At 40.3% G+C, this 24,599-nt stretch overlaps 1 long non-coding RNA gene across 5 annotated transcripts in view; it reads left to right on the top strand.

Moving 5' to 3' along the window:
- Positions 1–24,599, top strand: part of LOC130582981 (uncharacterized) — a 48,186-nt gene that overhangs the window by 3,370 nt on the left and 20,217 nt on the right. For 2 of the 5 annotated variants that reach the window (XR_008966378.1, XR_008966379.1), the window contains exon 3: positions 1,582–1,713. This is a non-coding gene — a long non-coding RNA (uncharacterized LOC130582981). Of the gene's footprint in view, positions 1–409; positions 1,714–18,364; positions 18,505–21,025; positions 21,170–24,599 lie in introns of all 5 variants that reach the window. The other 3 variants (XR_008966377.1, XR_008966376.1, XR_008966375.1) reach the window with 3 other exon arrangements.

The raw sequence follows: 24,599 nt of genomic DNA, 5'->3' as shown, positions 1-24,599 counted from the left end.
AGAGAAACTTGTGGAGAAGAGAGTCAGGTTTCTCACTGCAGGATGACAGTGAGATGGGGAAGAGAAATTCCTCAGCAAGAAAGGGATCAACGCAAACAGAGACCATTTACAGCTCTTCAGCCACATCTCCACGAAGAGGGGAAATGGCTGCAGACTGACACAGTAACCAGACCTCAGTTTGCCTGGCAGATTTAGAAGTAAGGATAATAAGAAGTGCTCTCRTCACTAGAAGCTACTGGTGACATATTCACGTATTTCCTAAGCGTTTGTAAACATTTGGATCCACTAAACATTCCTGTAGGTGTAGTGCTTTCACAGGAAAGGGAAAATCATGATTTCACCAAGTCACAAATATTTAATGAGGTAAACTATGATCAGGCACTGCTCAATTAATCTTGTTTCTTTACAGAGTCAGAGGTGATTCACTGCTGCATTTTCCAGAACACCAGACTTGAATCCAGTGCCAGAAAACAGGGTGAAAACAAAAACCCACCAGGAATTTAATAAGACTAAAAGATCTTTGTTGTTCCACTGCTGAGCAAACTAAAAGGAATGCATTTACATGGATTCACTGGCAGCTGTTAAGACTGATTTATTTCAGTATAGCAGAATCTAGAGAGTGAATTGTGAAGAAGTGTGCCCTCATAAAATTATTGCACCTCTTGCAGAGATGAAGAATGCTTGGTTTGTCTTACTGAGGGCTGTATTCTCCCTGAGCCTTCTGCACAGTATCATCCAGAGACCTCTGTGCTCCTTTCTACATCATCAGCCACTTAAGATATAAGAATATACTTTTTTTCCTAATTTCTGTGCTGGGAGTAGTTTAATTAGGTTCTAGCTGAATAACTCAAGCTCAACAGCCATGTTCCAATGTTAATGTTAGGTTCTGTAAYTGGGAAGAAAGTTTGGTTAAATAGGGAAGGATTTTTTTTCAGCATTGTAGAAAGACCTTTATACTGTCCTTTTATTATAGTGTAGGAATTGTTCTTGGTACCCCAATGTGTGCATCTTGGGCATCTTTGAAGTCCTACAGTAACTTACTGGAGGTTATATTTACACTGTTTTAAATGTTTTTATTTTCAAGGAACATCTAGCAAATCTCTGCAGTAGGTTGTGTTGGGAAAGGACAAAAAGAGACCCAAAAGGTTGAACTGAATGTTCRATTTATGTCTATCCAATTAAAAGGTATTTAGAGTAGGTCAAAGAAAATGCTGTGTCTTCTGGCTATTAAAAAAAATAACACTAGTTCAAAAATAATGTAAGTATTATGAAAACATTTTACTTGTCTTGTTAATCTTCCATGGTAAATTAGTTTATTTTTCATCAAAAGAATTCCTGCTAGGTTTTGATTTAAATAAAATTCTTTAGTGCTACTTGTACCTTTTCTAGAAAGCTTTAATTTAAATATCAGTATTTCATTTATATTCAGGGAACATGAYCCTTCTCCTTCATCTAGCAATCTATACCACCCATATATTCTTTTTTAAACCTTCCGATGTAACCTTCTTAAGTATTTAAGGCATAGCTCCTACAGAACAATGGTAGGCTACTCTTCTCTTAAATTTGCCCTCTCTTTTTTAGGTCTGAGTGAAATACCAGTGTGCTTTACTTTTCACTGACTGAAGAACTCATTATTCATGTAGCCTGGGAAAGGCAGGTGCATTATTGACTTCTGCTGCTTTTGAAAGTGCCAGTGAATCTTCAAGAAATAAGGTAKGAAATGCCCTTTGTTCAGTGTGTGCAAAGCAGCGGGTGCAGGGTGCTGTGTCTGTAGATTGTCACATCCAGTGCTGCTGACCAAAGGGACAGCGAGTGCTTTGTGCTGTGAGAATCACTGGGAAGGGATCTGAGTGAGGAGTGATGGGGAGTGCAGTCCACAGCTCTGCTTGTGTCATCTCAGACTGGGGACCTGTTCATTCACAGCAGTGGGGCACTCAGCTCGCCTGCTCCTGGAGCTCCTGCTGATTCATGGGAGTGTACAGAGGGGTTTGCCTAATTCTGCTGTGACTGAATCAGGCTAGTACAAACAAGAGARCAGTTATACACAGGCACTGAACAAGTGTTGTAAAGACATTTCCTTTGATCATCTACTCCTGTAACCCAATTTCTAAATGTTTAAAATACTCAGGGTGCATGTGTGCTTTAGTGTAGATCAGGAGTATGCTTTTGTTCCTTTTAACTGTACTCTGTTCCTTGATCCTAATGTCAGGGATTGATGGATGGATGTAGTATCTGGCTATGCAAAATGCTTTTTTTTTTTTTTTTTTTTTTTTTTTTTTTTTTTTTTTTTTTTTTTTTTTTTTTTGATTGCATGGGTTTTCTAATCCAGCAATACAAAATACCAGCTGGGTAGTGGGGTTTAAAAGAAAGGAAGTGGAATTCACCAACTTTTAGCAAAAACTGCCTGTGGTTCTTTTGCTTTCATTTACACCCGAAATGCAAGTTCACCTAGTTTTGAATTTCCCACTGCAACGTGAATGTTGTGCTGGCACTGAAGGTGGGCTTGCTTTGAAGAATTCTTAGTTCTCGGACAGTGTTGCTTGTCCTTCCCACTCGTGTTCAAGGGCTTGGTTTTGTGAAGGGAGAGCAAATTCGCAGCTCACATTCCTGTCCATTCCTTACCTGTGTGTCCCGTTGATCTCCAGTCAGACTGTTCTCAGCAGAGACATCTCTGGAATAAAAACGTGGATTTAAGCCTTTCCCTCACCAGATGGCAGCGTTGCTTCAGGAAATAATGYCATCTGCACCAGTCAGGAGGCTTTGGACATTGGAGGATTTCCTTTTTAGCCAGAATGTGAAAGAAACTCTGGTAGCTGTCCTCATTTGTGTTAGCTGAATTTATATATCAGCATCAGGCATAAGACTGGACAGGTTTTGTTCATTTACTGCCTGTAATATTTATTTAATAATTTTATTTAATATAATAGTTAATGCAATAATCTATAAAGATACGAATTAATCTCATTTAACAGAGGGACAACTGTAGAAGTACACAAATCTCTGTGCATTAAAAATCTTGAAAGAAATTTGSCTGCCTGTATAAACAATCTCTGAGGTTTTGAGGGAGAAACTACTTGAATTCTCTCTTCAATTCCTGCTTTGTACATCTCCATTCTTCTATTCATGTGCAGTCATCCCTTAATGATCATTTGTATCCTATTTAAATCAAGTCATTTAGATGCAGGTGAATTGCTGTTGTAGAGGAAAACTTGGAATTTGTGTCAAGTGTTGAAAGAGGCCTGATAAGAATCTTGATTTATCAATTTRTGTAGTCAATACTTTCATGAAAATGGGGATTTTTCAAAAGGTTTGACTAGAAGCAGTTCTCCCAGTTCTCGAGGAGCTCCAAATMCCACATTTGTACTTCACAACGTACCGAAGGTTATAGGGAAATGTATTTCATGCTTGACATCCTCTTTGTCACCATGTGCAGAGGCAGATGGAGTCCCTGTCTGAATGGGAAAATTTGTCCCCACATCTGTATCTTATGTTGTGAGCATGGGCTGTGCTGGATGGAAGGAAAGAGGATAAAAAGTTTGCCTCAAACTCCCTCTGTTAAGGCTTGCTCAGTCACAGCCAGGTTAGAGAGACATTTATGATTCCAGACTGCAGCTTATTTTTTGAATACTCAGGCAGTTCATATTTTATAGCTTTTTTTTTTTTCCCCATTGACTTTCTTTCTGGAAACCCTTTCCAATGTCAAAATGAAACAAATTCTGCTTCCARTCCCATTCTTTAGGTTCCTAGGAGACAATCTTTATTAAAAAAGACCAGGAAATACACGCTGGAAAGGTCTGCTCTGATTCTTAGGGACAAAGGTCCTTTAAAAAGGCTGATTGTCAAYTGGTTAATAAGGACCTCTTCTACCATGTCCAGAACATTATTGCTGTTTTCCCTTGGAGATGCTGTGCCATTGGACTGTAATTCAAATATTGAACATAAACTTTTTTCTCATTCTAAGACACACCTGCTAATTCTTCCATTCTTGGTACAGAAATAGTCTGATCCAACCAGATTTAAGGAAAAAAACAAAAGCTTTTCACTAGTCAATGTCTAAAATTATTTCAGTTTTCTTTGTGCTGCTGATGGTGACCAAAATCTTTGTCAAGACTTGCCTATCTTTTCCATTCCGGTTAAGGCTGTATTAAAAAATATGTTTAATACATCAGCATGTTCTGTATTTATAGCTAGTAACTATGGCATCACTCCAAAGTTCTATTTTAGGATGACTTTTGTTCAGTTTCTGTGTGATGCTCTAATTTCCATCCCCCCACCCCCCCACCATTCCCAGTGTGATGGGGGCCTCTCTTCCTCTGCTATATTGTAAATCTTATTTTAAGCTTCCTGTAAAAGCTCAGAAAATTTATGTTTATCGCCTGGGTGATKATCTGACTTTGTTGAATAATTGCATCTTTTAATGTTCAGAAGCTAAAGCTGCTCATCCAGCTTTTTGGAATTAATTTCCCTCTTGTTGCCCCTTTAAGAAATTATCCCTTGCTTCTCCAATTGTTTCTAGTACCTTGGTATCTGGGTTCTTTTATTTTTCATCTCAGGTTTCCCAGGAGATAAAGATGGCATATTTTTATCTAAAATATGTTCTAGAAACTTGCTGATGAGGTTGTGGTATGTATGTTTGTGCYTTCCCACTGGGACTATTTTTGAGTTAGAGGTTTTCAGTTCAACTTACAGAATAGACTCCAGATGGTCTGGAATCCTTCTTTAGCAATCTATAACTAATTAAGCATTCAGCACAAACGACTCTGATTTTAGAGCTGAGCACAGTCTTTCAGAAAAGCAGCATATTGATCTTTAGCTTTCCTTTTCATAATTTCTTTTGTTTCATTACTTAGTGGTTTTCATTGCTGGTCCTTGCATCTATTTTGTTGTGTGGCTCAGGGTTGCTCAGGCGCCTTCTGTCTTACGTTTCAGTCGATAAAGGAAATTAAGAAGACCTTTGTGGGCCATAGCTTTTTGTTTTTCTGAGTTACTGTGAAGGGGAGAAAAGTAAGGGTGTGCTGTGACCTGTATTTGTAGCAACCTCTACTTGCCCACTGATCTCATGGAACGAGACAAAGTAGATTGTGAGACAGCATTCTTTTGTTTTCACAGGTCTGATTTGAGATCAAATATAAATGAGCTGTATGTAGCTTGGACTAAGCAGTGTTATTTTGGTACCTGAGTGCAAGCAGCATGGTGCAGTTGGTACAGRGAGTATTCCTGGCCATCTGTAATCAGAGAGACACCAAGGAATAAACGTTTGCATCACCTCTGAGGAGAGCAGAATCTGCTCTTTCATGAATAGGCCCAAACTGGGACTCCCGTGGCATTTTTCTGTCATGATTCAAGTCAGGATTAAATGTTATCCATTATTTATTAAATAGTGGAGGTTATTAATGGCTAAGTATTATTCATTCCATTCTGGAGCTGAGGGGCCATGACATTGTGACAAGATTTTTATGGTGCAAAAAACAGGCAAATATCAGTTAAAGTCTTGTTTTTTTATTACACCAAAAATGTAGGTGCACAAATACACTTTAGGTGTGTGATGGTAGCTGATGTCTCATCTCACAAATGGGACACTTCCAGGATTTATTTTGAACTTTTATTAGTGAAGGAGAATTACAAGAGATGGGGACAGGTGAGTTAGGTGCCTTCAAAAGGAAACASCAAAAAATCGGGTTCTTGGATTAGTGCTTAAATTAATTTCGCTTTCCAGAGGTATTWAATTGCACTGGATTTTATTATCAAGTGATCCACTTTTGCGTCATGTTCACATTTCTRCTATGTGTGCAATGAAGAAGCCTTAGTATTAGATTTGCAATGTGTAAGGCTGAGGAGTCCTATGAGAAAAAGACRTTACAAGTTCACATCACGTTGGTTAACATGATTTTGAAGGCGGAAATATGTCTTGGGAATTACTGGTAAAAATTACAGACAGGGATATTTGTTAGTAAAACTTCCCTTCCTGTGGCTGTTGAGCAGTTGTTGTATGGGCTGGGGTATTCCAGTAAATCTTAGCGAGCCTGGAAGKCAGCACTCAGTGTTGTGGGATGTGCTTGCAGTCAATCTTGCCATCTGTAAATCCAAGTTCGCTCTCTGAAAGGTCAAAACTGCCAGGACGCCCTGATGCACCTGGCATTAAATTTCATTCTTTCCATTGGCATTGAAAGAGGATACAAATCATGAAGTGTTTCCAAAATTAGAGACAGGATTACGAGCTCCCCCAGGTCCTTGAGCCTCTCCTATGAGTCATTTCTTTCAGTGAATTCAGTTCACATTAGAACAAATGGAGCCCGTGCTTCTATCCCATTCCTGATGAGATTTAGGAATTGAATTAGACACAAAGGGTATATTTCAGTCTGGGCACTTTCATCCTCTCAGCCCTGTCATGGGGGAGCAGTGGTTCTGCAGAACTCCCTCTGACAGACCATCAGAGTGAGGAGTAATGTGCCTGTCACAGCAAACAGTACAATCAATGTCTTGTWTACCATTTCCCCGTTCTGATTCTCACTTTATAGCTGTGCCAGCTCCAGGTGTGATGGAGGCTTTCTGACATTCCTCTGACATGAAGCTGACACCCTTCTTTATTATGAACACCTCTGCCTYACCTGTTTCCATTGATTGTGTCTGACTGCTCTGAAAATCCTTTTTATATTGCAGCACGTACTCAAAACCACAAATGCGACAGGTCTGGATCACTGGTTGATTYATTCCACTGCTCATCCAGCCCATGGCAGTCACCATGTGACTGAGCAGCAATGGGAAGCTCCTGCACATTTTAGAATGCTGTACTTTCTGTTGAATATGATGATTTTTACCATATACCTTTCACTTCATAAATATGCCACTGTAMATGGTGTGGTGAAAAAGTCCACAAAAGAAAATGAAGAAAGACAAAATAACTTGCCTGTTCTAGCTACAGGAGTGGTAATTCTTTCAAGAGRTGAAGAGATAAGATTTTTGTTTTAAAGACGAATTGCTGCTGGCTACAAGTCATTACTGTTTGTGGTATGCCTTTGTGTAGATGCTATACCTTAACAGGCTTCCCTCTGCTGAAAGTGCCAGTGAGATGGAAATTTAGCGTCAAAATGAGAATGCAAATGTATTTGCTCGGTTTGTAAAAAAAATTTCTGGCATAGGATGCTCTTCTTTTTTTTCTACTTCAGGCTGTTTCCTCAAGTCCTGTCRCTGGTGAAGAGATCATTGCCTGCCCCTCCTCTTCCCCTTGTGAGAATATTGAAGAGGTCTCCTCTCAGTCTCCTCCAGGCTGAACAAATCCAGAGACCTCAGCTTTTCCTCACAAGCCTTCCTCTCTAGACCCTTCACCATCCTCATGGCCTCCAYTGGACATTCTCTAACACYTCAATGTCTYTTCTATATTGTGGTGCCCAAAACTACCCCAGAGTGGAGGTGARGCCACCCCAGWGCAGAGCAKAGCTGGACTCCCCCTTGTACACACAGGCTGGAGTGGGTTTGGCWCCCTGTAAGGTGAAGCCGAATATGTCAGGGATTATGGGTTTTCCCTGGTATTTATCTGGACTTTGCAAACAGGCACTGGTGGTTTAACACCCTATTATTCCTCAGCTTCTGGATGCTGCCCTATATCCTTTTCTCCCTCTGATTCATTATCTGTAACAGCTTGACATGAATGAGGCTTCATGAAACTCATTACCATCCCTTTTCCCTACTGGAATTTCTCCTGAGCATGATGGAAATAAATKAATAGAACTGTATGGGAGAAGCTTGCACTACAGTGTTGATGCTGTTATTGTCTGGATAAATATAATACTTGAGCTGCCTGCTAATAATCTGGCAGCTGCCTGTTAATAACCTTTCATAAAATAAAATAGAGATTCTGTGCTCTGGTAGCAGTCTAATCTGTAATAGAGAGGGAGTTCTTAAGAAGATGATGATCAGTTGCTGTTCATGAACAGAAATTAACATAATGTTTAGTTAGAAATGATTTAGTTTAGATACTGGCATAAGAGATTTACATGCATTAGGAAATGGGGAGTATTTCAGAAGAGACGCAACAGGAAGGAAGGGTTGAAACCTTGGCTGGAGGCCCCATCAGTCAGACTGATGGCCCTGAAAGCATAAAAAGTTGCTATAAACGGTGAGGAAGCTGACAGATGCAGGGGAGCACAGAGGGCTGTGGTCCCCCAAATGCCCGTGGATCATGTTCAGTGCCTGGCTGAGAAGCTGCAAGGAGAGCAGCACAGRGCCCTGAGTGCCAAGGGAGAGCAGSWCCTTCCTCTGTCAGCTCCAGTGTGTCCAGAACAGGGCACCACACCGAGGGCAGAGCCTGCCAGAGCKGGAAACGTGGCAAATGAAACCAGAACCAGGATGGCTGCCTTCATTTGGTGAGAGAGGCACCTCAGAGACCTTGCAGAGAACAATGGGTGGAGGTGACAGTTGCAGCCTATCGAGTTGACACAAATTGGCAGAATAGAARGTACACGCAGAGGGCTGGTGTTGTTTCTGGAGTCTAAAACAAAGTGTAAACAAATGAAATTGTTTTTGAAAATGAGAAACCATTCTGAAATCCCTGTGGCTGGAAGTATCCCACTGTAATAATAAAATTGTAATGTTAGGATTGTATTACTTCCATCCTCAGTCAGGATATAGATAAGAGGACAGAGTTTAGAGAACAAAGTAAGGAAGTTATTAATATTAGGATGTATCAGCTACCAACAGAATGCCTCATCACCTATGACAGGATATAGAAATACAATTTTTGGAGCTCCTTTCCAGAACAATTGGTCTACAATCCCAGAAAAATTCTGTCCTGGCTCTGGTCCTGTGCGGTGCACAGGACTAGCTTGAGAAGCATGTGGGAGCTGATCTAATATCAATTGATCTAATAGTGTGATTAGGCTTAACATTGTAGCAGAAGAGACTAAACAAATAAATCCAGAACACAAGTGTTCAATTTAAAGAAAGAGGACTGCATATGGCAAAGAGTTAAAAGGAAGAGAAAGGATTAAGGAAGGAGCAGGCTGAAAAGCAAGAAGCCTAGAGGTARCCTACACACTTTTGAGAAATCCTGCATTAGCATTCAAGACAAACTCTGTGCTGAAACTTGAAAAGAAATCAAAACAATCCAGCAAACGCCCTACAGGACTAAATAGAAAATTAAGGTGATTTTCAGGTAGGAAGGACTGGCATCTGTAATGGGAGTTTTGTCTGTCAGAATAGAATAGGAAATTGCATATGGCAGATCAAACATAACCAGGAAATTAAGGSGGTTAAGACAGAGTCTGAGGAGCACCTTGCATGGGATTGGGGAAGAAGAAGAATTTTTTTAAAAGTTATTTCAATATGAGAAAAGCAGGAATATTGCTGAAGTCTGTCCTGTCCACAGAAAGGACTCACAAAAACGGTGCTGGGAATGAAGGACCATGAGTCTGACTGCCATCCTTCAAAAGATGATAAACCTGGCAATGAAGATTAAGATCACTGAACATGTAGATAAAGTGTTGGGGGAAAAGGTCTCCATCAGAACTGGAGAAACATGAGAAATAGGAGAAAGCTAAGTTTGCCAGCCACTCTTTCAGTTATCTGAATTGGCCTGAGGTGCCTGAGGCTACTATTATCTCTGTGTTCTTGGATCTTGGGTATTTCCTGCTTGGGACTTTGAAATAACATTTCTCCAAACCAAGTAAGCAGCTCTTTAAGAGAACATTTTTACTTTTGTAACTGCAGAGGCTGCTGTGGTAACTAAATATACAATGAGGTCATAAGGTCTAAAGAGAGCTCAGAATCTCAGTAAAGATGATAAATTTAAAGGAAGCATTACTGTGCAGTGTTTGAACAAACAAACCAAATATTACACTGCAGTTATTAGGGAATGATCAAAGCCTGCATCTCTGGTATTCCAGCAGCACAGTTATTCCTCAGGGGAGGGTTGAACAGCAAATTCATTTGTGACTATGACCACAAGCCCTTCCAAGGAAACCTGTGTGTTTTTCAATTGTCTGAATTATTATTCTTCCCTAAACGGATCTATTGATCATTAATGATCTAGAAATGCTTATGGCGTGACAGGGGACTGAGGAAAATCCAATAAGCTCTCCACCACCCCAGAATACTGAGAAGTGAGAGCACTGTAGYTGTGTCCTCCTGGCAGTGTGAAACACTGCATGAATTAGTAAATAGGTTTGTCTGGATGCTGCAGGCTGACCTTCAGCTCTCTGAGTGTACACAGAGACCAACTGAGCCCAGACTTTCCTGCAAACAAAACCTACTTTCAAGCAATACCTTATAAATTAAAAATAGATTTTAGAAGACAATGGAGTTTGCAACACCTACAAACAWTCTAATTGTTATTTAGGACCTTATGAATATATTTAATGTGACCACAACACACCCAACATGACATTTTTATTATTATTATTATTGTCATCATCATCATCAAGCTCAAGCATTTTTAACAAATGGGTTATGTACACTTTTTTRCATTCAGGGCTGAATGCCAGAGTTATTTTCCATATCTTACAGAGGTAAAAATCTTGGGGTRTGACAAGGATGAGAAAAACCTAATTTGATTCTTTTATCAGAATGTCACCAAAGATAGTAATTTTCTATTTGCTTTCAGATATTTAAGCATGTTTATTTAGAAGTAAAAAGTTCCTGGTTTAAGAAACTTCATGAATAACAGGACCCCTCGTAATTTCCTAGTAAAAGTCTGGTGCTGTACCATAGGYTGTAATATATAACAAGAGGGATTGTTGGTCAGGGGTATCTGGGTCAGTCACTCAAGGCCTGGCTCAGACAGAGTCTTAGCTGCTGTCAGGTGTCTATTCAGTCATTTGGAATATGTTCCAGACCAATAAGACACTCTAGTTCTRCAGCTCTTCTGCAAAGTCTCACCACTTCCACAAGAAATGTTTGTGCATTAAGCCATTTTAATTAAAGTATGCTAATTTTGATSCCTTGTTTAAATAATGCCCTTTTTTTGGATGGAAGATTTTTCTCTGTGGGTATCAACAGTACGGGCTCAGTCACAGAGTTTAAGGCATGAAGCCTTGATGGTGAGCAGGCATGAGGCAGAGCCACAGCCCAGCAAACATTTCCCAGCCTGGSCTGGCCCTGCAGGACCCAGCTCTGAGCTCGGATTAGCTGTGCCACAGCCGGGTTTAGCATGGCTGGGGTGCTCTTGGAGCCCGTTTTTGGTGCCCAGCACCCTGCTGGGCACAGCACACGCGGTGTTTGCTGGCAATTACTGCAGAGCTGGGTTAACTCTGCTCATTCCCCAGAACAAATCTGTATGAGAGAGGAGACACAGGAACATTCACACCCTCTAAAGTCCAGGATTGCTCCTTCAAAGCACTAATGGAACAGTGTGTGCTGAGTGTAGGCCTGGCTCTTGCCCAGTGAACGAGTAAGGACAAAATCAAATAGTGGATAGCAGTTCAATAAGAGAGCAATCAATCTGTCTTCAATCTGAATAAGGCACGGCTCATGTAGAAGAAATAGTACCTGTGCACGTAGTGAAGTTGTAGATCATAATGAATATGTGCAGTTTTAATCCTGTATCTCCTAATTCATTAATTCTTTGCCATACTTTTCATATCCTAGTAAATTATCCTTGTAAGTAATATATAAACATATTTAAGAAATTTTAGCTTAATGACATCATATTCTTCATAATGTTTTAGCTTTTTAAAAATTTTTGAACGGTAGTTGCCATGTTTTTTCTTATASTCAGATGCATATATGTTTTTATAGTATATGAAAAACCAGATCAAATAAACCTTCCAATRTAGTTTTTGCATAAAGCTATGTTTGCCTTGGGTTACTTATTAATTTTTTCCAACATAAACAACACTTTTCAGGATAGTATGTCCCAAATAAATTTACCAGATACCTTTTAGACATCAGATTAGAAAGAAGACCTAATCCTGTGACTACAAGCTGCTAGTGTTTTGTTAAGGTAACCTAATGTATAGTGTAGGACAAAGGACTTTAAAAATCTGCCAGGAGTTTTAAAATTAAACAGAAAAAGGGAACAGGTCACAAGGAGTAAGAAAGAAGGCTTGATGCCAAGGTGGATATGACAGAATTCTTAAGTGGAGAGAGGAAACAGATTCTGGGAACTGTGGGGGAGTGAAGAACGATGAGAGAGTGGAGGAGGAAGGGGAGGAAAGAAGATGCTGATCTATCAGCCCCAGGAAACACCACAAGAACTCAGTGTCCCTGCTGACTCCTGTCGCTGTTGAACGATGCTGGTGGATCTTACACTTTAGATGATTGTCACTCGGTGAGTGTTGTGATGCTTTACTCATTTGAGGGGCTCCAGGGAAGCCAGGCCAGTGATTCCCCTGCTGTGTTCTAGGCCTGCCAGAACSAGGTGGTCACTGGACCAAAAATGTTCCCTCCATTGTTCTTCTGGCTGGTGACTATTGCCTTGTTCAGCTGCCCAASTTGGTGGGTGGCTCTGCTCATTACTTGGCATGCAACACAAGTCTAAAGAGGCCATTTGTTTTATTTTGGGCAATAACGAAACGTTCTCCTTGATTAATGCAGATTAGTAGTTAATGCTCGTCCATTGTTGTATTTTAATACAAGTGTGTGATACATAAAGATGTCTGCTTCTTGAAAAAAATCCCACATTTTCTTTCTTTACTATTTCCTGATAAATTAATAATGAGTATTTTGCTACCTCTTTGATGTTGCTGGGATCATTTTCCATGTGTGKCTTTCACYGGAACCACTRTATTTTAGGTWATTTCATATTGTTTTGTCAGATTCTGATGTAAYACAAATATTTTCCCTTTTAGTCCTCTGATAAGTTGTTCTTAGGCCATCATCTTTTTCCTGCTTGCATTAGCATAGATATGCTACATTTTAAGAAATCTACACCTTTCTGCAAGTCTGGCTCATTATAACGTCACAATGCATTATTAATTCAGTGCTTTGTGGATTAAGATAAATCACAGAGTRGGTATTAGAAGGAAGCTTTGGGATTTTAGGATGTAAAGTGAGGCTGGCACCTCCCTAGGAGGAGTTCCGTGTCTGGAGGGGCTTTGACTACCAGAGACCTCCAGGGAATCTGCCWGGGGCCAAACATGAGATGCTTTCATTAACAACCTCTCTGAAATAATGAAGAGTTTGGTAATGAACCCCCTGTTGGAATACAGCTGATAAACATTGTTACTGTGCAAGAGAACTGCAGTGTGATAAAGAGGAGTTAAATAACCTTGAGGACAGCAAGAGATAAAAGAGAAGAAATGCAGCAGCTGAGAGAAGAGGTTCATGCACTCAGGCCGCTCACGAGAGATTTCTGCTGGGAGGCTGCAGCTGCTGTGTAACCCAGGCAAGGTCAGCCTCCACTGAAGTTGCACTCATTGTTGATGTGAAAAACTGCTTGTCGTGTAAATATCATGGCACTTTTATCAAATCAAAGCTGATTCAGGTTTTACACGTTATATATTTTCCTGTCTTTCCCACTGGTGCAACTCTGCAGAAGCACAAGGGAGGTGGGCAGCACTACATAAACGAGGAGCACAAGCTGGTTTCACACTTAATTCACTTTGTCCATCCAGTTTGACGGCAAAGCCCCAGTCTCAGGAAAGTGTGTTAGCAAGCAGAATCAAGAATGTTCTGTTTCCAGTTTTCTGCGTTCTCCACTATCCCACCTGTCTCCTGTAAGCTGCTACTACCATTTACACTGCATTGTGGTGAAACTCGACCAAATCAAAAGTTCCTGCCAGGTCATTTGAGAAATGTTGGCAWTAGAAGCAGAGAAGGGGTGGAAATGTCTGGCAGACAGAGTGGGGCCAGCAGTGGCCTCGAGGATGTGATGGAACTGCCCCAAAGGTGTCTGTTCATCACTGATGTGCTGAAAACGCTGAGCTGCTTGTGCTGGAGCACAGCCTTTGCACACCCATTTTAATTTAGAAGGAAAGACTGATGAAAATGCCTTTGAGATGTCCATGTAACAGCAACAGCAGTAACTCATAATCACTGCCAACAACAAATACTGAATTGATCCACGAGGATGGGACCCTGGGAACAAAATGCTTCCTGAAAGCTGAGCACTTACTCTTCTGGTGCTCTCTTCAATGTCTTCCAGCAGTGCTCCTGCAATGGCATCTCTTATTATTTGGCACAGTTGAAAGACTGCTTCTTCTTCTCATTAAATGTTTTGTGCTGCACAACAGGTCTCAGGTTTACTGTTGCTTGAAGTTCCCTCGTGGATTTTTTTCCTTTTCAAACAGTTTCAAAGTAGTCCTTCTTTACTGATCTTTCACAGTCACTGAAACATTGGTAGAGCATAGACTGTGACAGAAAACAATAAAGTTCAGGCAATTCCCAGCTGAGGGTGATATGGCACCGTATATCCATCACATAGATTTAGGCATCAGAAAGAAAATTAAGCAGCTTGTTGAAGTCATGGCACTGTGCCTGGGTGTTGGAAGAAAATACAACACTTCCCATCATTAAATGAGGATTTAATATTCAGAGTGCTCAAATGTTTCTCATTTTTTCTAAAGCAAACCTTAATTAGTGTGTTTGTTTAAGCAGTACAAACTGTCCTGTCCTGGTGGTCATGAGCTCTGGCTGCAGCTGCCAATCCCTTCTGATGGGCACTTGGACATCATTTGCATGGGTCTGCTTTGTTTTGCACACAAAAAATATGATTTTTAAAGGGTCAGATAGCTGACTGCTCAAAAATGGAAATACATTCATAAAACCATTGGTAGTAGGTACAGAACTGTGTCACAGTTTTAGTTCTTTATTTGCATCATTTAAGTATTAACAGACAGTGAATATCATGAAGTCACAAGGATGTGAGGTCAGATCCCCCATAATAAGCTGAGCTCATAAGGTCAGTTCTATCCCAATTATTTGAAGAACTTATACTGAAAGACAATGTTATTTTAGTCCTCATCTTTTCCAATATTTATTACAAAGATTTCTACCAAATAAGAGAAAATCTGTGCAGGTATCAGGCAAAGGAAAATGATTATTTTAAGAATGGTTATTGGAGTGTTGTCCTGGACACCAGCATGGTCTGGATTAGCATAGTTGTGTTGTGATTAATGGCCTTGTCAAAACTCAGAAAAATTACAGGAGCTACACAAAGGAATGCAATATCCGCTCCCAGCACAGAACCTAATAACGAGGCAAAGYATGAAACCGTTTGATGCCATTAATGAAATCTGCCATGGGATTCAGGAAAGTATTTGCAATTGCATCAGTCCTTGAAAAAAAGGCAGACAAGACAGCTGTGGTGATGGAAAAGATAATACATTAAAGAAAAATTAACATATCTTTGGGGATCTTTTTAGCAGGAGGTGAAGGGAAGCTTTTCTTCATTAAGGGAAACTGCAGTTTTCTGAAAGCACAGAGAAGATCCTGGACAGAAATTGTCACTATTGGAACAAGCATTGTCAGGGTGAACCCCTGTCCAGGGGTTTGATGGAGCCACTGCTGTTTSTTGGGCTGCAGTTGTGTTTCACCTTGGTGTCAGCTGATGACATTCTGGACAATGCACCCACTGTTTGTGTCATCTCTTGCAGCTGACCATATCCTATATTCTGTTCTTCCTAAGACTCTAACCTGGCACTTAAACATCTMGTTCTTATTAATGAGGAGATATTTTCATTGCTGTAGCTGAATGGCTTCAAATAATTGAGAGCTCACTGGGCATGTGGCCAAAGCTCTGAGCTASAAAAATCAAATCTTTTATGGATTTAGCACAGGAGGAGCAGAGGGTGGCAGTTGTGTGCTGACCTGGGAAGGAAATGCACAGATATTCTCACTTGAGTCGCTTCTCTGCCCTAAGTGTGGGTTCAGTGCTCTTTTTAGCCTGGCACAGTTCTTGGGGACTGTTACACACAGCACATATGGCCATCAGCAGAACCCAAGCTCGTTCCCTTTCAATCCTCCTGATTGTTTTTCAGGAGGTTATTAAAAAAAAATCTGAAAGGAAAACACACCTGCTAGGTGAAGACAGATTATTCAAGTATCAGGAGAAARCCTCCTCCATATGCACTGTAATAAAAGCAAAGACTCTTAAAATAGACTTCCCTGACTTGCATAATAATTGGAACACAATTTACTATGGAGACAGCATCAATGTAACTAAGGAAACCTTCATGTCTGATGGTGAAGGATGAGGAAATGGTACATCAAAGTGCTTCAATCACTGCTTTAAAACTATAATCTGTGTCAGTCAGATTGAGAACACATTATGTGTTCTTTTGCACCATCTGCCCAACAATCAATTGAACTTAGGCTGAAAGTGATGGAAAAGCAACCCTCAGTAACTTGAGAAAATGACATTTATCACATTTAATACCTACTGAAGAAAATGTCTGTTAATAAAAGGGTGCACTAAAATAATAATGGAGAATTTCTTTGGGTTTCTGTCTTCATTTTTTTGTATAAAACTGTCAATGGAATGCTACCATCTTGCATGTCAATGTGTAATTGTCTTTTAATGATTGGCTGCTAAATAGTCATTTTTTTCACATTTATAGCTTCAAAGGCAAAATCTTTTGATAAGCCATTCTCGGCCTGGAGGAGGTGAAACTGTTTCGCTGTCTTTAATTGTAGATGTGTCTTAGACTTCTATTAACCTTTATAGAAGATAAGTAATATTTTTTTCTAAAATCTTAATAAGATGACAACACTAACCAGTTAAATCCTGAAATTATTTTAATGGAAGCATGGACAAATGTTCCACGTGGTGATCAGTGCATTTCCAGATCACTCACCAGGACTCGTAGAGTGCAAGTCACAGAAACCTGTGCTGAGCACAAGAATGGTCATTGGAGCCACTAAGTTTTCCTCTACACAACAGGAATTTTTATCTGAGAGAAAAGTCCATTTGCAGATTTTCCTTGTGTTTTAATAGGTCATCTCTGTATCACAGTGACTTCACAATATGGAAAAAAAACCTTCTTTTTCCTGTGAACGTGACATTCTTAACAATTTTGTTTTGCCTATGATGCCTGTCAAAATGAACTCCAGAGGGATGGGGTGGGAGGAGTCCTAAAATCAATATGGAGAGAAATCTCACTCTAGTGGAATCTAATCTGAGTGACATCTTCATCTTACTATTTCTTATAAATAAGAAGGGAAAGATTCTCTTAAAAGTAAGAAAACCAAGTGAAGCTCTGCTGATTTGTCAGCCAGGGTCAGTCCTTACTGTGTGCATGAAACTTGTTCAAGGGATGAGGAGATGGACGTTCTGTTCTACAGTGTGGGTGCTGAAAACAAAGGTGTTCTTTGTGGCAGACAAAAGTAAAAATGACTGCATTGTTGCCTCACCATGCAGAATACCAAATACAATAGAAGATAGGAGAAGCTCCTTTTCATTTTGTAACTTCAATGGTCAACTTCTAAAGTTCTGTAAGTTCTCATTTTTTCGCTTGAGAGGGAGTACTAGCTGTGGAAGGTATACCTTTGTGTCACAAAAGCAAGATTGAAATCATGATTCTCTTACCTTTTCATGTGCTATCTGTGACGTTAAAGGCTTCATCTGAAAGGACATTTCATTAAAATATGCTCTTGGTGTTTCTGAGCAGTCTCAGATGTAAAAGTATTGCAGTTCTCTAACTATCAGCAGCAGTGATGCATCAGTCAGTGGTGTTAAGCCTCCTTTAGCCTCCATCTGTGTTCTCTTTCAGCCCTGCTTGATATTTATCTAGCAGGAAGGGAAAAAAGCAAGCAGCTTTTGACAACAGCATCTTGCAGGATTTCAGTGGCGATTCCAGGTTTCTCCTGGCACTGACACAAGTTACAAGGTGACATTTGTGGCAAAATCTGTGCTTCTCCCACCTAATGAATTGAAATAGATAATTGCAGTTGTAGAGTTTGAGAGGTTTTCCCTGGGGTTTTTAATTATTTGTCTTCACTTGGCATAATATTTTACTACAGTTAGGTTTTATCTGATTGAGCTGCCTAACGAACCTGTTGGAACTTGTAAAACATTGCAGGTATTCTTAATGGTGGTGGGGAAAGGAGAAAACGGGAAGGAGAGAGGAGGATTTTAAGGGAAATCCTTACCTTTTTAAAAGGCAACTGAAAACAAACTCTAAAGATGATTTTTTTTCTTTTGCCAATTCTAAAAATTTGAGATGATTTAGGTCTCAGAACTCTTTTCTGTAAAGAATCACCATACATTTAATAATGCTACTGTATATCAATCTGGTTTGGAGCATCATTCTTCTAATGAACAGATTACAGTCGAAGATTTATTTCTGTAATAGGAAACAGCCAAATTCATGGTCTCTTATATACATGAGGCTATGAAGTCTTCTGTGGAAGGTGATAAAACCCCTCATTGTTAACATTAGAACGACAAAAGTATAAAATAAATTCTGACAGAACCTCCTCCTCCCTTCCCCAGGGATTTTGGGAATGCTGTGTGGACCCCTCATCCCTGTTCTTTTTCGAGTGCTGTCGGAATATTTGGTGGTCTAATGGCTCTCAATAACTCTGTGTGGTCTGTGCAGTTTGGGATGTGTCTGTTGGTGTTACCCATCCCAGGTGAGCCCTTCTGTGGATTGGAGTGCCCGTATTGCTCTAGAATTGATAATTCTGGACTGAATTMTGGGTTATTAATTATTCCACTGGAATTCACAATTCAGCTCCTTGTCCAATAAACAAAGCAAGGAAATGCAGAGYGCGTTCAACTGAGTGATGTTCTCCAACAGTGCAGGAACTTTTTATCTGATCTGACATGAAAGATTCTTTCTTTTTATCCATGAAGATGGATATGAATCGTGTGACATCATATGTCTTGATTTAGGGTATTTATTAAATCTGGCTTAAAGGTCGAAAGTAAATACTTCAATTATTTTCTAAAAGCTTACGATTCTGAGCTACAGGAAAGAGTGGAGGTTTTTCCCCTTTCTGACTGTGTTGCTTAGTTTTGTTTTTGAAAGCATGATAGATTTACTGCAGTTTCAGAAAGTCCTGGTAATATCCTATATGGTTGTGAACCTTGGATTATTTTTTTTCTAAATTAGTCCACAGATTCTTTCTTTTTTACTGCAAGCAAGCATGTTTTTTGACTGGTTTCTTTTTATTTCACTCTAAGAATGCCAAGGCTTTAGAAGTAACACAGCACTAAAAGTTCCACATTACTAGAAAGTAGTTGAAGTTACAATGGTAATCAAATAGTGTATTGATTTTTTTTTCTTTAAATAAAAATGTCTTCTTCCACAAGAAAAATAACCTTTCTGTAGAAAAGCTTGCAGGGGAGGGGGAACACATCCAGCTTTTAGGCAAAGGATTTACATGCTTTTCATCTTTGTGGAAAGGAAAGAAATTAATATTTCTCAATGAGTTATTAATTGTATTTGTGCTGATATTGCCTAAAGGTAATGGTATTTAAGGAAATAATGAAATTATTTTAGCCATGTTTGTGTGTCTAAAATTTGTGTAAATTAGTATGTTCTTTGTGGTAGAGATGAATTAGTGTGAAATATTTTCTGCTCCCTATTGTACAAATATTCTCCAGCCATTGGCCAGCAATTAATATTTTGTCTTCCTGTGACAATGCTGGGGATAAAATTGGGATCTGTGAACCAATGGAAGATATTTCACTGCACATACCCTCACTGCAGAGAAGAAAGAATCTTCTTGCTCGCTGCTGGATTGACGTGTGCTGCCTCATTTACACAAAACAAAAAGAATGCAGCGGCGCTGGCATTGTAGAGATGTTCCTGGGCTCTTTGACCACACACAGTGAAGTGGAAAATAAGCTTTAATGAAGGAAGCTGGCAGCACTTTGCTCTTACTCCTCCTTTTGTGGATGTCACAGCCATGAGGTTATTTTGCTTCAAGATAATTACAAAAACAACACCCTCCCCCAATAAAGGCAAATTACTTCCCATAATTCTCAATAACAAAAAATAACAAAGAAAGAAAATATATTATAAAAATGAGTCCAGGAAGACTGGCTCACTTTTAGAAACAGTTTTCTTAGGGGCTTGGCATTTATTTCACCCTTGAAGATTTAAGGATATTTAACTTCTCTGTTCAGGCCTTGTAAAAAGGACCTGGAAATTGAACTCTAAAGATGGTACATGATATCAGTTTGACTTTGCTGAAAACCACAACAAATCTGAGTTGCTAGAACTGCAAAAGAGTCATTGCCTATTTCACAAGTTCTTTTCTTTGCCACAAACTGGCCATAAAACCTGTTCCCAAACAGATGCCCAATTACAAACCAGCAAATTCACCTCATTGCTGTGCTGAGTGTTTCAAATGCCATTTGATTATCAGAATGTGTTGGAGTTCACTCACAAGCATGAAAACTTGTGCTGGGAGAAATGGGAAATGATGAGCTTGTGTTCAGAGTTTGCAGAGCAAACACGAGGTCTGTTTAATGAAAATCCCAATGATAATAACTCCCAAATTGTACTTGCCTGTTTTTCCTATAATCAAAAATGGCAGCTAGAATTATTACTGCTCTCAGCTAGCAGTGTGTTCTGCAGGCTGGCATCACTGAGTTCTGCAGATATTTCACAGAAATATTTGATGATGAGTCATCCTCAGAACACAGAATTGTAATGAAATAATGCTTGGCATGTGATAGATAAATCCAAGTTAAAACTGGTGGAAAATGTTTGAGCTGGGGGAAGGATTACATTAAAACATCATTTGGGGTTTGGATTTTTTTTCCCAAGTATTTTACAGCAAAAAGCAAAATAAATTAATATCACCAAAACAAAAAAAAAAAAAAANAAAAAAAAAAAAAACAAAAAAACAGATTAGATGCTTCTCTTTAGTACTTCCAGTCCTTCCCCTGAGATTAAAAACCAAAGCACAGAGTTGCATCCTGTGCCCCAGGTGAACACCTATTACTGAATGTACCATTTTTATTGGGCCTTGGTTTTCCCCTTTGCTTACAGGTTGAGTTGTTTTCCTGTCTTTCCCCATATTCCTCCACCTTCAGTCTGCCATTTAAATCTCACTGCAAAAGGTGAAAATGTTGTTTTTCTAGATGGTTTACCATGCAAATCAGGGCGTGATTCCTGTTCTGTGTCACCTTTTTCCTCAGTGAGCGTTTCCAAAAGCAGGAGGAGGCTCCGACACAGCCCCACATCAGTGGCAGAGGCAAAGCTTTGCTGGGGGAGATCTGCAGGACCTTCCAAAGTCTGGCCAAGGAACAGGAGCTGGTGAGGCAGGCCCGGGGCAGGGCAAGGTGGGAGGGTGTTTAAATAACATGAGAATTTCTGCTGTTGAAATAACATTTTATTTACCATCTCCGGAGAAACAGCGTCTGCTGCAGTTTCTGCACTTTACGGACTGTCTGAATTGCACTTTTCTTATCAACAGCAGCGTAGAAACACCATCTGAGTGATGTTCAGTGAAATTGGTGTTTAGCACAGTGCTGTTCGTAGGTGTCAGGCTGCCACTGCCTGAAGATAGATGTCAACCACACTATTCTGCTGATGGCTGAAGATTCCATCTTCACAGGGCAAATCAGCTGCTTGTTTCTTTAGATGACTTGGAGGTGTTGCTGACTGCTGGTTACTTATTCTGTGAGTGAACATGCTGTGAGCTGAACTTAGAGAAGCAAAAGAAATCCATGCCCTTTCTTGTCCTGAGCTGTGTAAAAGTAGGTGATTTTTTAAAAAAAGAAATACTTTCCTTAGTGTACAGGCTGCTGTAGACTAACAAAGGAATAAACAGTTTTATATTTTTCTGACATCCGGTATGAATTTGGCAATGGGAGTCCTGTTTATTTCTGAGCTTGACTGGAAAAGACAATACCAGGAAGGGTGAAACCACTTCAGCACATTCAAAAAAAAATTTAAATTCTCGCTTGCACTTGCAAGAATTAATTGCTAACATACTCTGGGTATTTTAAGGTGAATTGTTTTCTTAAGCTGTGGCTGGAGTATCTGATGAAAGGTGTCACACAGAAAATTGTTTCAGCCGTCTCCAATTCTAGAATCTGTGTTTCAGCTGAATTACATACTTGGATATAAATTTGGCAAAAGAGCATCAGCAGAGGCTTTTGAGCATTTACTCTAACCACTGGCTGAAGGACAAATGGCCAAATCTCGTTTTTTAAATTATTTGGATGATGTTGATTGGGAAATGGAAGAGTTAAACCAAATTATTTCACCAGCACTGTCCTTCGATGGTGTCTGTCCTACCTGACATTAAACCAGTAAAGCAGAATCATACAATTTTTTTATAATTTCTGGTTGAAAACTAACACAAACCGACAGAAGAAATGAATTATTTTTAACCACCAATTTGGATTAAAAAGGACAATTATTTTAATGTTGCATTTTCTCTGATCTCTGCTTGGAGTTTAGAGTCACTCTAGGTATTCTGAGGTTCTACCCTTCTAATCCTCAGTAGTAATCTCATTTATCTCTCTTTACTCTGGCATAATGCTCCTGAATGCTTCAGTGTCAATTGCTCTGAAACAATATGAAGAACCAAGCCTTCAGAAAAGAGAGAATTAGGAAGAAATAATCACTCTCTATCTTGCAGGGATGGGAGGAAAAGGTTTATTGCAGATTTGTAGGCTTCTTTTAAAGAATTTCTGTCTAGTAAAAGTAGTTCTCTAATGAGCAATTGAAGGAAGTCACTTTGCACCTATTAACTGATTTTTTTGTTTGAGACATCAGAGAACATGGATAATGATGATGGTTGATGCTGGATTTAATTGGTAGTTGGGCTGCAAAGCCTTCCCAGGAGTTTGCTCTCCAAAGGCTCTTGGCACCCATTGTGCTTAAGGAGAAGCTCCATTCATGCATTAAAAACTGATTAAGACAGAAAGGACAAAGAATAGGAAGAAATCATCGGTTTCCAAAGAGGAGATGGTGATGAGCAGGGGAGGTTGGGATCTGCACTGGTGAGCACATGCAGATGTGATCAGACAAGCATTCAATAGTGAGGGTACTGCAGTCTCAGAAATTTCTAAAGCCAACTGCAAAAGGTGGGAGAAGCCATGACCCTGAGTGACATGTAGATGAAACAGCAAAATTACAAAAATTAATTGAAGTATGGAGTTGCTGTCATGTGAGAAGGGGCTGCATGTGTGAGAYTGACGCTGGCCAAGAGCCATCTGAGGGAAAGGCCTGCACAATCTGTTCATGTTCCTTGGGAATCTGAGAAGGGACTGGTTCAGAACTTTGTGAATTTGTAATTGCTGGCACAGCTGTTGTAAGCAATCGCTTGCAACCACGGACACAGACAGCCTTTAAAAAGCCATTAAATGTGTTGAAGCTTTTCCAGGCAAAGCCTGGCAAAAGGACTATTCTTGTCCCTCAATATTCAGAGCTAGACAGTGTTTGGACATAGGATGTTTGGCTGCCTCCATTTTTGATTGATGTAGTACATCAAGCTGTATTACTATAGTTAAAGATAGGAAAAAACCASCATTGAGGAATGGGTTGAGAAAGCCAAAATTTCTAGATTTCACAAATTTCGCAAATTATTTTACATTTACTACTTTTTCTTTTGCATCTGAATATAGAAAKATTCAGAGATTGAGTGGGCTGCAGTCTCTGGAAACCTCTTTCAAATGTTTCCAAGGTTTAACACCCTAAAATGAGGAGATTTGAGTTGCTTAGGGACAAGGTTGTCATTGGAGGTGTAGGGTGTAGACATATGACAGCTTTGAAGAGAACAGAACATAATTCTTCTCTGGGAAACTGTAGACATGCCACTTCCAAAGGACCATATGTTGCATCTTCTACTCCTGCTGGTGGATTGCTGGTCACACGAGTCACTTGAGATGGATTAATGGAGAGTTTTGTGGCAAAAAAAATGGTGCAGTGTGATGCTGCCAGGAAAAGCAAATTACACGAGCACATAAAAGTCACTAATAAAGCAGCGTAGCAGAGATCGATTACAGCAGAAAGAGATTTCTGATGGTTTTGATAGAAAAACGTTTTGGAAAGACAAATGGACAAGATAAGCCTGGCAAACACTGAGAGTTGAAAATGCTATCTGGAAACAGAAAATGCAGACTGATTTTATAGTAACTGTAAAGGGAGATGGAAAATGCCTTCTAAGCCATGAATCTGGTGATGAAGAAGACAACCCATGTGCCCCGAGCCCTCGCATTGTTACACAGTCGCTTTTTAATCTRAGTTTCCTCTTGATGTTTTAATGTTCTTTCTGGCTGTGTTCTGCTCCCTTTGCGTGAGGTGTTTTCTCGTAGCTTCACGGTTTTCACCTGAAACGGTGTCTGTACTCTGTTGTTCCTGGACCTTCTGTATCGCTGCATTTCTTGCTTGTAATGCCTGTGAAGGGTTTGCAGTGCTGGAGCCCAGAGCCCGCACAGGTCCCGTCCTGGCGGGGATAACAACAGCGGAGCGGTGCCGCGATCCCCAGGGAGGGGAGCGGTCACCCATGGCCACGGGGCGAGCACTCGCCGCTCCGGTGCGGCCCCGGCGGGCAGGGACAGGGGCACGGGGGAGCCGGGACATGGGAGAGCCGGGACACACAGATCGCAGCACAGGGAGCCCAGAGCTCCGCTGCACCCAGGGCACGGCTCCCATTTCACCCCTCGGGCAAGTGGACGCCTCTGCGGGTGAGCGGCGACACCGCCGCCCTGAGCCCCGCCGCACGGAGAACGGCAGCGCCTGTGCCTCCGCCGGCTGGGA

This window comes from Malurus melanocephalus, unplaced genomic scaffold, assembly GCF_030028575.1.
Source record: "Malurus melanocephalus ecotype Western Australia unplaced genomic scaffold, MMel_1.1 scaffold_545, whole genome shotgun sequence".
Lineage (NCBI taxonomy): Eukaryota > Metazoa > Chordata > Aves > Passeriformes > Maluridae > Malurus > Malurus melanocephalus.
This window is presented reverse-complemented; position numbering and strand designations above follow the sequence as displayed.